This window comes from Hydra vulgaris, chromosome 03 (assembly GCF_038396675.1).
Source record: "Hydra vulgaris chromosome 03, alternate assembly HydraT2T_AEP".
Lineage (NCBI taxonomy): Eukaryota > Metazoa > Cnidaria > Hydrozoa > Anthoathecata > Hydridae > Hydra > Hydra vulgaris.
This window is the reverse complement of record NC_088922.1, coordinates 4,937,519-4,951,375: the sequence shown is the minus strand read 5'-3', so window position 1 is coordinate 4,951,375 and position 13,857 is coordinate 4,937,519. Positions and strand designations below refer to the sequence as shown.

The window sequence follows — 13,857 nt, the reverse complement described above, 5'->3', positions numbered from 1 at the left end:
CTATATCCTTCTCAGGGCATTTAATTTTTGTTTTGTTTTACTTGTTGTATTTTAACTTATTCCTTGAACTTAGTTTTGTAACTTACATCAATAAAGTAAGGCAACTGAATGAATGCCATTCTGATATGCGGCCGTGGCGCAGTGGCTAGAGCACTTTCTTCAGAAGCAGGAGATCCAGGTTCAAAACGAACTCAAGACATGTTTTCGCATTGTGGTGAGGAAGGAGGCGTGAAGTTTCTAGTTAAATGCATTTCCGCGGTGCTTTCTGACAAGACTGTTAGGTCTTCTTGGGGCACCTAAATAACGAAAAAAAAAAAAAAAATTAAAGTTATACCATGCTATAAGTTCAGGTTGTTGTGAAGGTCTTATTTTTAATGAGTTTAAAGTTCTATATCTATTGTGCTATATCCATTTCCAACAACTTCAGAAATTTCCTTCAGAAGATATACTTAAACAAGTTATTTTTGTAATCTTTTGGTTTGAAGAGAATTTTATACTTTTATACATAACTATAGTTAAAAAAATTTGATGTAATACGCTACAAATAATGCATGCTGTGATACAACCTCGTCATAAAAGAAACAAAAACGCCCTTAGCGTACAGGTAACATGTATACAGCGTACACTTAAATGAAGCAGGTCGGTACCATTAAAACAACTAAGTGTTACCAAATATTCGACATCCGAATGATTGGAAATTCGGCCGAGCGCCTAACCGAATATTCGGTATTCGGCAAAATCACTTTTTAACCTCACTATTTAATTGAGTAAATTAAATTTTCATTTATATAATATAATTAACAATATTGTTTAAGTGATTCTTTTATACATGTCAGCTTCTGTTAGTCTCCTGATTTTATTCAAACTCTAAAGTTAGTTAACTTAATTTAGTCAAAATAAAAAGTGTCCCGACTATTTTTAGCTACGGTATTATTGGTTTCTTACGAAATTTTTAATTAATTTAGTAAATAATTTTAGTTTTGGTCAAAAATTACTTGGTTTTATCTTTTTTAAGAACACCATTCAATACTTGCATTAACGTGCAGCTAGTTAAATTTCAAGCTACTGAAAGAAATTTTTAATTTTCCTATTTAACCAATCTTTAAAATATGAAAAAAAGAATTGCACTACAAACAAGAAACACTAAAACTTGGTAGAGAAATTGCCTTTTTTGGCAAATCATCTGCTTTTAGCAAAGTAGCTACATTAATATCAGCAACATAACCCACAATCTCCCAAATGTGTAGTTTTTTGAAACTGTGAAACAATCTCCCAAAATTTTACAAACAATTGTGAAGCAATCTCCCAAATTAAGTTTTTTTGAATTTGTATTTTGTTTATCAGTTTTCAACTTTCATTTTATTCATGATAAAATAAAAATTTCTTGATAAGAATTTCTTTGATTTCTTCTTTTAATTTATTAATTGTTTTGTTATAAAATCTACGACTAAATTTTTTTTAATCGATTCACTCGCAAATAGGCTGCAAGCAACCACTATTAAGTTAGGAGTCATAAGAACACAAAGAGTAGAGTTAAACATCAAGTAAATGGCTAAGGTGGCTTCACACGAAATAAAAAGTGTAAAATCCAAAAAAAAAAAATTTGGGAAAAATATGATTTTAGATGATTTAAACATTGCTGAAAATGATGGTGTAATCATTTTTTAATAATTTAAATTTTTTAAGCTACTATTTTGCATTTTGTAGGTATGATATAAGTAGCTTCCTTATTTTGTAGGTATGATATAAGTACCTTTCCCATAGTAGCTACTATTTTGTAGGTATGATATAAGTAGCTTTCCCCAGTAGCTACTATTTTGCATTTTGTAGGTATGATATAAGTAGCTTTCCCATTTTGTAGTTATAATATAAGTAGCTTCCTTAGCAACGCCTATAGCAACGGAAAAAGCAGTATAAAAACTTTTGTTTAACCACTGTTTTGGTATGTTTTCTTGTTCTGCAATTACAAAAGATTTAGTTTAGAAGCTAACTATGTTAAATTTTAAAAGTAAAACCGTTTTACTTATTCAAATTACATCTTTTTACGATCATTTAATTACTTACTTCTTGTGACAAAACCATTGTACGAACACAAGTTGTGTTGATACAATGTTTACTGGAAATGTTTTTTTTAGGTTAATAAATTAAATATATAATAGGTAATTGTAAGAATACTTCAAGATCGAAGAAGATAAAATTTAGTGGTAATAAGCACACCAAATGCATTAGAGATACGACGAATGTAACTGGTAACTCGTCTGAAAGTGTTTCATGGATCAGTGCTAAAAAGTTAAAGTTTCATGTTGAAGATACAAATGTCAACACAAATGATTATTTTGTTCTTGTTATTTTTTTTTTATCAATCAGTTACTTGATTTGGTTAGTGCATGTCTGGAGTGCAAAAGTAAAATAAACATCACTGATTATTTAGTCTTCATTACAATTTTGAGTTTGCCCACGAAGACATTTTTTCAATAGATCATCGTTACTCAATTCATTAAAGTCTTTCTTGATAATTTCATAAATTCATTCTGGCAAGTTTAATTTAGGAGAATAGTTTTCATCTGCATTTGCATTTTTACTTTTTTTCCACTTGCACCAGCTATCTGGACCACTTGAGCAAAGAATATGTCGATGTGATTTGTCTTCAAATTTATTATAATGGCGCAAAACAGCTTTTATGTTTTTTTTCATTTGATACACTTTTTGCTCATCAGTTAAACTTTGTTTTGCAGCTGTTTGCCTGATAGAAATACCAAAAGCATTCTGCAATATATTTACACTTGCTTCTGTTAATCTCTCTTTTAGGTCTTCTTGGGGCACCCAAAATAACAAAAAAAAAAAAAAAATTAAAGTTATACCATGCTATAAGTTCAGGTTGTTGTGAAGATCTTATTTTTAATGAGTTTAAACTTCTATATCTATTGTGCTATATGTATTTACAACAGCTTTAGAAACTTCCTTCAGAAGATATTCTTAAACTAGTTATTTTTGTAATTTTTTGGTTTGAAGAGAGTTTTATACTTTTATGTTTCTTTTAATTTTTTATTTCCATATGACACTTTGCATCGATTTCTCAAACGTGAACCTATTCTTTTTTGAACATGTCCAAAACATTCTAATTTTCAGGTGTAATGCTAAAATCATCATATGGCTTGCTTGCAACAACATCATTAAAAGAAGAAGAATCACCTTCGCCTAGATAGTATTTGTAAATAAAGCCATATTGCGAGAGAGAACGAGAAAAAATATCAACTGCACCAGCACCCTCCATGGCTCCTGAGGACTTAGTATGATTAAGACTACACTTGTGCTTTGTTTTCCATGTTTCATATTTTGTAGAACCTTTACTATTTGCCCAAATTTGACAACCACTACAATATTTACTCAGTACTTGTATATCTAAACATTTTCCTCCACATTTGGCTGTAACAACGTCATTTAATGAAGAGTGGCCTCGTGTTTGCCAAGAACCATCGATAGCAATTTGGACAAGTGCATCTCCTGTGTTAAGTTTTTTTTTTGACTCTTGTTTAGCAGTAAGAGCAGCCTCACTCATTGATTCTTCTGAAGCAACTTTGTAAGCTTCTTTAACGGTTTTACTTATATTGTCAAAAGCATTTACTGTTAAACATGACATGTTCATAAGTTGTGAAAAATTGACCATTGCTTGATGTCCTTTTCCAATTTCATGGAATCCTATTACCATTTTCAAGTTAACATCAAACATGTTTCTACCTTTTTCTATCATTTTTAACCATCTTAGAAGTAAAATTACTGTATGTAAAAGAACATTGAGTGTTTGTACACGTTAAAATAAATTTATGGGAGAAACCCATTCTGCTAGAATAATCATATCATCTGATCCCGATGTCCTAAAAATGTTTATGTAAAGACTGATGTTCTTGAAATGGGTGTAAACTCAGCAGTTCTTTGTTTTAATGAAGATTCGTCTGGTGTTTATCGTGTATTTAAACATTTAAATCTAGACCTTGGAAAAAATACGATAACTAGTTCAGTAAAAAAAGACCAAAAGCGGTTACAAAATATGGTGAAAAAAGGACAACCACAAAAAAAAAAGAAGAAGAAAAGATTTAAGAGGAATTAGGAAAGGTTGGATTGATAAAGATCAAGAACAATCATCAAAACATAGCTATGAAAAGGGATGTTTTTAAAACTTTTTTTACTTATTTGCCTTATTTCTAAAAATGAAGATTTTAACATAATTTACCAACTCGAAACACAATAGCTCAAAATTAAAAAATGCTTAGACCTCCGAATTTTCTCCGATTGTTTAATACATACATATGTAAAGAATGAACTAAAATCTTGATAATTGAATCAATATTTATCGATTTCTAAGTCTTTTTTGAACCTTACCCCCTAGAAATTTGTTAATTTTCAGTTTTTTGGGACTTAAAAGAAATATTTTCGTTTTGGTATAATGATCTTAGTTCATCCTCTACCTCGTATATCAGAAAAAAATTTTGCGAAGTACCGAGTTGTTTTAATTAGCCAATTTAGAGTGTTTTGAAAAATAAATAAAAGCATGCTTTTCTACGTGTTTTTTTAACAATAAAGTCTTCTTTTTTTTTCTTTTTTTTTTTATAAATTTTTATATTTTATTATTATTTTTATTAAATTTATAAAACTGGTTTTAGAACTGATTTAAGTTATTTTACTGAAAAAAATTTATTTAACCTTAACAGAAGATTTAAACGATCGAAAGTTACTTCGGCGACCATAAATATTTGTGAAAGATATATTGAAATTAGGTCTTATATATTGAAGTTACGTGGTGCGAATGGCTTTTTAGGTTTAATTTTTTAGGTTACTTTGGGTATAATTTAAGTTTAAAGAGAACTTGACTCATTTATAGATAGAACACAGAAAATGATCAGATGAAGTTAATGATAAAAATGATAAAAATGAAGTTAATGATAAAAACTGCTAAACTTATTAGCATCTTTTTTTGATACTCTTTACTTTCTTTTAACTGATTTGGAAGAATTAGAAATAAAGACATTCTAATTTATTGTGCAGTTCTTACAACATTTCAGCTTGAAATTAAAACTTGAACTTAAAACAAGCTGAAACTTGAACTCAAATTAGCAGTTTGATATTCCCATTGAACTTTTTGATATTTTGAACAGTTTAATATTCCGATCGAACTTTAGTTACCATCAGCCATATTCACATCTCTCCGTTAAACCAAAGAAGAATTTGAGTGCCAGTTAAGAAAAAAACTCGAAACGGCCGGTTATAAAACGGAGGGAAGTAAGTGGTATTCTAATCCTTCCACTTTAGCTCCGTATACTAACTGCTCCGATATTTTTATTAGTTAAAATTCCTCCGTTAGTCAGCTCCGTTAACTAGTTTTGTGCCGTTTTTCTCATTACATCTAAACGCTGCGATGCCAACAGAAGATGGTTTTGTTTAATTGGTAAATTGCAGTCGGTGATTTTTTTAAATAATAGTTGCTGATAAATTTTCTAAAGAGAATGACCTAATACGATACCCTCTCCGGCCCCCTTACTGCCAAGTGAGATCATAGAACTTCTAAACAGTTTTTTAATAATTAAAAGACGCTGATTATTAATAAAAAAAGATATATTAATCTCTGTTAATCTAATCTCTGTTAGTAACATTCCGAAAAGATAATCTGAAAGTCACCTCCCGATCATAATTTTTGCGTTTTTATCAATATAATCTTACATTAAAGAATAAAAAAAACAATATGAGTTAAGAATTATGCTAAATTTTAATTTTTTTTTAGTAATGAAAAATTATATATTTTTTGATACTACGTAACCAGTTCAATTCAAAGTAATTTTTTTGCATTTTTAATTACTCAAAAAGTAGAAGCTTGTGTTAACCGAGTGGAGAGGTATAGCCAAGTGTTGTTGAGTTGTATAAGAACATCAATTATTGAGAGGATTGAGTTTAGCTGGAAAATTGATTGAAATTGATTATTTTTTCAAAATGTACAGCTTAAAAAAAAAAAGGTTGTTCTGTTCTCTAGAAAAACCTTATCAGAGAGGTCATCAACCGTAAAAGTTGATTGCAGGGCTGTTTCTTCGAATAAAAAAAAGTTTTCTCAAAAAAGCGATTTTTAATAGTCATAATGCCGCCACAATCCAACCATAGTCTTTCCATTTGCATGTTTAATACGATACCGCTATAATCAATTTGAAAAAAATGTCCTATATTAGTCTATTTTTAGTAGTTTTACAAATTTTGCATTTACTCGTGTCTTCATAAGATTGTAAATCAGCTAAGTACTTAATGAAAAACTCATTTCCAGATAAAAAAAAATCTATGAGAAAGCTTCCATCTATACATATGGCTAACCAATTAGTTTTTGCTTAATTCCATTCATCTTTATCTATTAGATTGATTTATATCATTTAAAGATTTTTTTACGGGACTACTTTGCAAAAGGTTCATCAAGTTTGGTGTGTGTTGAACTGATTTCTGAAGATAAAAGAAAATAATCTATTGCACAAGTGTTATTAATAAGAAGAGCTGTTGAATTAGACTTTATTGTGACTACAGCAACCAACAGTACGCAATCCTGTTTAACAGGTACAATGCCAAGAATTGATGCCAAATTGATTATTGATGTTGAGTAAATAATTAATGTATTAATTCATTTTACTGTGACTAGACCAGACATCTACTTTTATTGTTTTAGAACGTTGGGTTCAATCGATTATTCCATTAAGTCTTATAGCTGATAGGAACATATAGTTATATAGTTTTGTATTGTGCTTTGATCAAGTACCGGAAAATCTTTATTATCTTGGGATTCTAATTTAGTATAGGCACTTTTAATGTGAGTTTTCTTTTCTTTTGCTAATTTTCCGAGTAAGTTCAGTTTGTTAACGCTCTCTTTCATTATTCTAATGATTTCTACTTTGTTGTCATTATCCAAGAATAATCTTCCAAAATATTTATTTATTAACGCGACAGCAATCCGGTGATTATCTAGCATATGAACGAGGCTTCATAATAAAAAACAAAATATTAAAACTCAAAATTCCTCAATTTCATCAAAAAGTATTGTATCTTTACCGTGGATTCCCGAAGTTAAAAAATCTTTTCAAAAAGGCAGGTTATACACCGGTCTTTAAATCTCCAAAAAATTTACAACATATACTTACCACAAAAAATAAATCTCCTCTTCCTATAAATTTTTGCCCAGGTGTGTACATACTTGAATGCTCCTTCAAAAAATGTCAAATCGGTGAAACAAAATTAAAAACCTCATCTCGCATTTATCAACATCAAAAAAATACATACGAAGGAAAATGGGATTATTCAGCCATAGCAGAGCATTCAAAAAATTGTCATAGCAATTTAGCATGGAACAATAAAAATACTTTAAAAGTAGAGGTTAACAATTTTAACAGAAAAGTGAGAGAAGCCCATGAAATATAACACCATGAGTGTTCAGACGGCGCACAGTGGAAAATAAAGGTGTGTTTCAAACCAAAAATCGATTACTTTTTTGTTACTAAAAATAGAGATTTGAAATTTTGCACAAATTTAAAGTAGTATATTAGTTATCAGAAACGAGAGCTTGCAGAATTATGTAAAATCGCTTAATCAAGTTTTCATCCATTCCAGTGATTTTAGCAGAGCAGCTTGCGTTGTAAAAAAAATCTTCTTGCAGTATTACCATCATTGGTATAACCACTTACTTGTCTTGGTTTGCTTTTGATCAATCCTAGCTCCTCATGAAAATGTTTCTACACCAAGATATTCTTCTCTTGCTTTAGCCTTTTCTTTTCTTTAATTGTGGCTGCCCTAGTTCGGAAAGAAAGGTTGTAAGAAATATGTAATATCATTTCCATACAGCAAATCCAGGCATGTAATGTAGACATTCCGCATTGATGCGAATTTTTATTTTCAGGCCAAGAAGCCACTTTAATCCAATCGTTCATTTGCCGTGGAGTAGCTCCACATATTGTACACGTCAACCCAGAAGGCGTATCCGTTAATGCCGGAACCACTTTCCCATCTATCATTGTTAGAAAAAGTTCATGTTTTGCTTGTACACTTTTACCATTTTTATTAATTATAGACGGCCGCAAAGAGTTTGTTTGACTCTTTATTTCATCTGCAATGGCTTTAGTTTTCTCGTGAGTCTCTTTGCAAAATTCTATGCATATAGGTTTCTTTATCAATTAATTTAATGGGCACCAAAGAACTAATAAAGAAATTTGCATCAGAAATAGGTTCAGATTCCTCTGGAAGTTTCTGCATGTATTGGGTTTGGCCAGAGGAACCATCACAGTCCCATTTATTATATAAAAGTAAATGTTTTAATTCAATACTGTACATGGAATCTATGGTCAAAATTCTAGCTACAGTGTGATCCAATAAATCTTGCAGTTCCAGAATTTTCGCACGTGTGTTTGTAATTTCTATTGCAGAAGATGGTGGATAGCAGGCCTGTTTAATTTCTTGAATTTTACAATATGGTGGGAATATGGAACAGTTTCGTTCATTTCTTACCTTCCTCATGTACAAATATTGTACTTTTGTTAAATCTAAACCAATAAACACGTTTAGTGCTACTTCATCCGTTAGCATATTTTTCTGGCTTTCATTTTCCATGAAACTCTATATTAAGTTTTTTTTGTCTTTATCAGCAATCCTTAATGATTCCAAAAGTTTTGCTTCTGCTTCTTCTCCTATTGAACGCAACACCTGAAGATATTTATTGAAGATGTGCTCGAATCCATATTCCTTAAGTAACATGGAATTTTTTCTTTTTTTTGCCGGATTCTGACGCACACAGTTTTCCGCGTTTTTCAGAAGAAGCAGATGGCGTGGAGTCGATAATTGCCTCTTCTGAGTTAGGTAAAGATACACAATATTCAGAATCCAACCAATCACTTCTTAGATAAAAAAGCTTCCTTTTTCTTTGACGTCTCCATCCATCGTTTGTTAAATGACGGAGTAATGTGCCTTTGAGTATCACTAATAGTGAAACACAAGTTGTCCTCAGAAAGTTAATAATTTTCTTTTAAAATTGTTGACAATACCTCAACTGTCCTTCCTCCACCAATATAGAAAAGCAAGAATTTACATTTCGAACACATAAAAGTTGTCATTTTAACAAGTCACAAAAGTAACGTACGTAATATTTAATATTTAAACGTGTCGGTTTAATTTCCACTGTGAATTTGTTTTAGTGTTATAAATGTTTCAACTCTTTATATATTCGCAGTGTACATTCACCACAAAATGAGTGCAAAAATACAAGAATGCCATAGTATTAATTAAAAATTGATAATAAATTAAAAAACATATACCAAATTATTGTTATAAATGAACAAAATTTGAAACCACGATAAAAAGTGGTTTTCTATTTTTTTTTACTTTTATCACTTTTTTCCCAATAATTTCGAAAACCGCACGTATTCGCAGCTGATTTTACTAAATCAATTTTATAGAAACTTAAGCTACAAATCAGTTATAAAAAAAAATGCGTGGATAAGCGTGGTTGACTGCCCAAATTATCGGTGAACTTAAAGATTTTTTATTTTCTAGCTTATTTTATAGTTGAATTAATTATTAGTAAACAAAACCATATAATTAAAAATATGAATTTGTTCTAAAATCTCCATAATATGATGCTTAAAAAAATGTATAACACTTTATACTTACTCATAAAGGGTTTTTTAGAAAATAACTTTTAAAGTGATGAAGCAAATAAGTTTCAATTGAAGATTTACAAAAATATGAAACAATTGGGCTTCAAAAATTATCTTTTTACATAAAATAAGCTAAAATCTCCACATTATAGTAAAGATTAACTATTACACTATTAAAAAGAATTAAAATAAAATTTCTATTTTGAGCAAAAAACATTTATGGTAAGTTTTTGTAGTACTATTTTCCACTGTGCGGCGGTGTTCTGAATCAGTATGACGGAGGTTAGGAAACAACTTTTTTTTGGAAACCTATGTTTCGGCATTTGAATGAAAAGAAACTATTGCGTTGATTTGTTTTTGTTTTGTTTTTAACGGTTTTTTTATAAATATATACTTGACAACGAGGGTATCTAAACTCCCTTTTAATCTCTTCTTTTTTGAGTTCTATATTAGCTTTACCAATTTATAACATCTCCATACTTTGTTTGATTAATAGAGTTGACGATTGACAAAGATTAATGCTGAAAACTTCAAACCAGGTGGAATTAATATATTTTTTCTATATAGAAATCTTACTTTTTGTATAAGTTTTCTTTTCACAAACTAGACAGCTTTTGTGAAACAAAAGATTACCAAAAAAATCTACAAATGATGATTCGTCATCAGAATCGCATTTTTTTCAGTTGTTTCTTTTAAAGAACTTGTGAATTTGAAGCTCTAGAATTATTTTTGTTGCCTGTTACACTTTCAGCTGAAAATACTGATAAATTGTTTACTGGAAATGAAAACGATTTAACGGGATTCCCGGTGTTAATTGAAATATCGTTTATAGGTTCTTGGATATTATTTTTTATTTTTTTTTTATTTTGTTGTGAAGCGATTTAGCACTTTTTACAGATTTTATCATTTTTCTTAACAATTCTAATTTTTTCTTCCGGATTTCATTTAAACTATCCATACTTTTTTTAAAAACTAACTTCACTAAACTGTTTTAGTTCCATACGAACATTAAAGCGAGCACAATACAAATATCAAGCATATTTTTTTGCCATTTAACGTTTAGCAATCATAAAATTAATTACATATTATTAAATATCTTTATTTTAAACTATTAAAAGCTCCAAGTACACGGTAGCAGATAATCATGCTTCAAAAAATATACAAACACAGTTTGTCGAGTTGCAAAGTGGGCCAGAATTGTCTAAAAATTTCAATACTATTTAAGAGTTAAATATAGACATATGCTACATTTTTATGGAGGCTTTTATGGCCAAGGATTTTAGTTTTGAGCTCAATTTTAATTTTGGAGTGATAACGATCACTCAAATGGTCATTTTAGTGGTGGTCAAGGGTGGTCCTGAGATGTCCCGATTTTTTTCAATTAGATAGAACATGTTTTTTTCAATTAGATAGAACATGTCTAAATATAGGTAATTGATATAAGGAAAATCAAATGTGGCCGTATTTTGTCTCAAGAAGTGATTATGATTGCGCAGGTAGATGTGGTCACGGGTTTTCAAGACATTTTGGTGATATTTATTCTATGTACTTAATTTTTTTTATTGTGAATACAAACAAATAAGGTTCAATAAAATTAAATTTTATTAACATATTTTTATATATATATAAGAATCTAGGTGATGACATGCATCATACATTAGTACACAAAGAGCCCCTTGGCCTCCTCTGGTTGAATGGACTTTGACTTTTCCCTGACTCCTCCTTATTTTGGGCACCTTAATAACGTAGCTGCAAAGCATTTTTATTATAAGATCATAATTTGTTTGAAGCCAGGAGAGTTTTCTTGTGTAGTGCACTCACTTGTTGTTTTAGTCTAAAACATTAATATTAGGGTGTATGAAATGACTATTTTTCACAACTAACTTACTGTTCTTTCATTTTACGGGCGCTATTTAAATGAACAAAACACATTTTAGTAAAAGTTGTTTAGACTACATAAAAACTTGTTATGTCGTCTAAAGAGAAATTAGCTTGTTAACATGAAAAAATTTTATTTTTTCATGTTAACAAGCTAATTTCTCTTTACTAAACTAAACTCTTCTTTTTACATAAATAAAAATAATAAATATTTTTTTCTATAAATCATATTTTCACATAAAATTAACACGATACAACAATCTACAAAAGTATACATTAAAAAACCGCAAAATGTGAAAACTTATTTTTTTTGCTTGCTTTTTTCAAAAAAAAAAATAAAAAAAAATTCTCATATTTCTTCTTCTTATTTCTTCTTCTCATTCACATGGAACATTCTTCTCATTCACATGGAACAAACTTCAATATATGATGTCGATGGACTTATATATACCGCAAAGAATCTAAAATGTTGTAAAGTTACTGGCCTGATATTTCCTTTTTATACGACTATTTTATTTTCACCGATATTTGAGTAAAATATTGCCATTTTCGTGGTAAAATTAATATATTGAGCTCAAAAATTGTAGTAGAGAAAAAATTATATCAGTTTTTGAGTGCTGAGAGTATTAAGAGTAGTTGTCTACTACATTAAAAAAAATTACTCCAATATAGAAGTTGGTTATGAGGGGTTTTGCTCACCTCATAACGTACTTTAAAGCAGTTGTAATCTTCCAAAGCGCACTTACAAGCTGCCATGTTGAAAAGTTTTAATTTGCTTTCGTGTCTGAAACATTGAAGTTTTTCTTTGTACTTCTCCTTATACCACTTGTCATAATGTCGGATCTTGAATGACTTAATCAGTTTCCTGTATTGGTCGTGGTAAGTCAATGCAAATAATAAATATTCTCTTCAGTAACGGATCCAGTATTTGTTGGTGTTTGAGATAACTTCCAGACATGGAACAAACTCCAAACATATATATATGTTTATTCTTATGTCAAATATTGATGCTTACCCTAACGCCGAACATAATCATCCCCCCTCACCTCAAACGTTATCAACGTTCAAAAATTATGACCATATAAAGTTTAAAAAGTTTTTTTCACCGTATAAAGTTTTTTTAAATATTCAATTTTTACGCTGTAGTCGTTTTAAAAGGGTGTTATTTTGCACCTTTTGATTAAAAAATAACCTTCACAGTTTATAATTACACCAAAACAATGTTTATTAAACTTTTAGATTAAATAACTTTCAAAAAGCATGGTTTGGGCTTATACTAACACCAAAATGGTGTAATTTTACACCTTTTAATTAAGAGTTTGTATATATATATATATATATATATATATATATATATATATATATATATATATATATATATATATATATATATCCAAATGGTCTAAATAGCACCAATTTTGCAATAATTTTCAAATAAATAACATTTTATTTTAAACTTTTTGACATGTTTCATCAGTAGCAATTGACATCACCAAGCATAAAAAAATATATATATATATGTTTTTATATATATATATATATATATATATATATATATATATATATATATATATATATTTATATATATATATATATATATATATATATATATATATATATATATATATATATATATATATATATATATATATATATATATATATATATATATATATATATATATATATATATATATATATATATATATATATATATAACATGCCTCAACTTGTTATTGACAATATAAAAAATAAAAAAGTTACAATAACCAACATTTTAGTTTTTTCTTTAGATGAAAATCTTACTAGGAAAAAATCACATTTAAAAGTAGAATTTTAAAAACTATAACATTGTGAGACAAAGGTAAGGAGAAAAAAGAAGGCAAGAAACGTTTTAAATAAATGTACTTTAGTTTAACTATATCACTCGTTTATTCATTGTTACATAAACTATGCAAACATTGCGTGGGGTATTACTAATAAAATTAAACTTAAACCTCTTTGTTGTCAGCAGAAGCATGTAGCACGTCTTTTATATTTTATATTAATTTTATATATTCTTTTATATTAAGCCTCTCTTATTTGATATGAAAGTTTTTAATTTATATGAGCCTAATTTTTTCAATTTTCTTTGTTTTATCTTTAAATATAAAACTAATTCATCTCTAATTTCCATAGTTTGTATTTATCAAAAGTTAAAAATAAATACATTTTACCTAATGATAATTTTATTAAGCAGCCCTTTTTAAAACAAATTTTTGTAAATTTTGTATTGATTTTTGGTGACCATTTTTATGGAATAAATTAGTTTTACT

The 13,857-nt window shown here is 28.8% G+C and overlaps 1 long non-coding RNA gene across 8 annotated transcripts in view; it reads left to right on the top strand.

The window, feature by feature from the left end:
• The window catches only part of LOC136077885 (uncharacterized), a 155,416-nt gene that overhangs the window by 44,623 nt on the left and 96,936 nt on the right, over window positions 1–13,857 (top strand). The window lies entirely within an intron of this gene.